Here is a 2,888-nt window from a genome sequence, read left to right as displayed (position 1 = left end):
CCTCCCTCCCTCCCTCCCTTCCTTCCTTCCTTCCTTCCTTCCTTAAAATTCTCACCCGAGAATATTTTTCCCATTGATGTTATTAGAGAGAATGGAAGGGAGGGAGGGAGGGGGAGAGAGAAAAAGAGAGGGAGAGAGAGAGAAACATCTATGTGAGACAGGCACATTGATTGGTTGCCTTCTGCATGTGGGATCAAACCTGCAACCCAGATACGCGTGCCCTTGACCAGAAATCGAACCCAAGACCCTTCGGTTTGCCGGCTGATGCTCTAACCACTGAGGACACCATCCACGGCCAGGTTATTTCTTGATTTTCCTCAAATTGTCCACCCCACACACCTGATTTCACCCCCTTACACACAACATGTCCTCCCTCCCTAAGAGTGCACTCTTTTCCTCCAAAGCCCACAAGCCACCTTTTTAAAATAAATTTTATTTTATTAATTTTAGAGAAGGAGGGGGAGAGAGAGAAACATTGGTTACTTGCAGGTCCCAACCAGGGATCGAACCCGTAACCTACATTTGTGCCCTGACCGGGAATGGAACCACAATCCTTTGGTACACAGCACGACACTCCAACCCATTGTGCCACACAGGCAAGGGCAACCTTTGGAGGACAGAAATGTTTTTCTTATGCTGGTGTTTCTGTATTGCCTGGCCTCTCCCCCTTTTCTCCTCCTCCCTCTGCATCGCTGCATTGAATCCACACTCTTTTTAAAAATATATTTTTTTTATTGTTTTCAGAGAGGAAGGGAGAGGGAGAGAGAAACAGAAACATCAATGAGAGAGAATCATTGATTGGCTGCCTCCTGCACACCCCTACTGGGGATCGAACCTGCAACCCAGGTATGTGCCCTTGACTGGAATCGAACCAAGGATCCTTTAGTCTGCAGTCCGACGCTCTACCCACTGAGCCAAACCAGCTAGGGCGAGTCCACACTCTTGATTGTGACCTTCTGGGTGTATCTTTAACTGTCTGTGTGTATGACAAACATCACCATGGACCATCAAAACTGGAGACACTGCTCTAAGAGGATGACTGCAGTAACAGAAGCCACCAGTTATTAAACATTGCATCTGTATCTGCCCATGCTAAGTGTTTTACCTGCCTTACTTCATTGAATTTTTACAAAAACCTTATGAGATTGTCATTTCAGAGATGAAGGAACCGAGTCAGAGAAATGACATAACTCACCCACGGTCATGAACTAGGAATTTGCTGTGTCAGGATTTGAAATTGGGTCATGACAGCAAAACCTGCATTCTTTCTTAGGATGCCACGCTGCCTCCCTTGTATTTGTTCGGGCTCGTCACTATAAAAGCTGCCATTTATTCTGTTTTTGCTATGGGCCGGCACCGTGCTAAGAGCTGTACATTCACTGTTTCATTTCTCAGTACATGGAGGTAACATTTAAATGCATTTTGCAGATGTGGAAATTGAGATTTAGTTTAGGTAACTCACTTAAATCACCAATTGGTCGCAGGAGCAGAGCTGTGACTCAGTCACATCTGATCTCAAAGCCCATGCCTTTTGCATGACTTGGACATGACCTTCCCCTGTCCAGCTGTCAGTTTCCCCAGCTCTGTGGCAGCGAGCCACAGGCTCTTCCGGCTCTGGTGTGTTCTCTGCCCCAGAGCATTCTTCCTAGAGTCAGTCCTGAGCTCCCAAAGAGGGAGGAGGAAACAGGGCTGCTTGCAGGCTACAGGGCAAAGGCAGGGGGTGGCCACAGCAGCCACGACGCTACTCTGCCCTTGAGTGGATTTCTGGAATGATCAGCGAGATCAGAAGAGATTCAGGGTTCGTAGGAGGAGAGAGGCTCAGGTCTAGAGTGGCCATACCTGCTGGTTTTGAGAAACTGTTTCAACCAAGATGATGAAACGTGCATATTGAGGTGGGATGGGGTGCTGGAGAGGAATCCTATGGGGTCTGGGGAGAATCCTAGTAGGATTGATATTCTGAGATTTTGCTATGAAGATTCCTGGTTGAAATCTGTAAAAGCCTCTCACATCCACCCTGGATTTTCCCAAAGAGGGAGTGATAATGTCCCCATTTTACAGATGAAGAAACTGAGGTCCAAAGAGGGAACCTGGCTTGTCTGAGGTTACAGACAGATTGGGAACAAGAACCCGGGTCTCACCCCGGGGCCTCCTCCTAAGGTCCCATTGCAGCCAGGCCTCAGGGCTGTGCGGGTGCTTGTTGTGACAGGCTGGGAGGCAGAGCGGTGGCTGTGGTCTTGGTCTTGGCAAGTCCCTTGTCTCCCTAAGGCGCCTTCACCCCGTCTAGAAAATGAGAGATGAGAGTAGTGGATCATTAAGGGGCCCTCTGGGTTTCGGAAACATTGGATAGAAAACATTTACTCAGCCAAATGGGAAGTGTGTTCTGGGTTGCTCTGGGAAGATGCGGAGCCCCTTGTAAAGCCAGGGTACAGCAGTGTAGACGGCGCCTCTGAGATTAGCTCCAGAGTGTCCCTGAGCCCTCGGAGGGGGGGCTGTTGGAAATCGACCCCCCTGAGCTGCAGTCTGAACATTTAATTCTGGAAGAAGCTTGCTTTCCATGTACACACAAGGCAGGCACTCAAAAACAGCTCTCAGAGCTGAGAGCATTTTCCCAAGGACCTCGGAGCCCCTCCTCTGAGCCACTCTCCTTGGGAAGGGGCTCTTGTCCAGATGGGCTGGGCTGCAGCCAGCAGCTGAGTTTCCATCTCCAAGGCCAGAAGAAAATGCTTCGAGGCGGGAGGCGCAGGTGACAGGCCTCAGCCCGCCCTCCCGCCTCAGCTGACTTCCCGGCCTCCTCGGAAGTCTCTGTTTCTCTGCTGGCCTTGGTGCTCTTTCCCCCACTCTTTCCCCCAGGCCCCAGGGAAACCCAGGACTGGCTCCTCCAGGCCCTA

This window comes from Myotis brandtii, unplaced genomic scaffold (genome assembly GCF_000412655.1).
Source record: "Myotis brandtii unplaced genomic scaffold, ASM41265v1 scaffold32, whole genome shotgun sequence".
Classification (NCBI taxonomy): domain Eukaryota; kingdom Metazoa; phylum Chordata; class Mammalia; order Chiroptera; family Vespertilionidae; genus Myotis; species Myotis brandtii.
Note: the sequence above shows the minus strand (reverse complement) of the source record.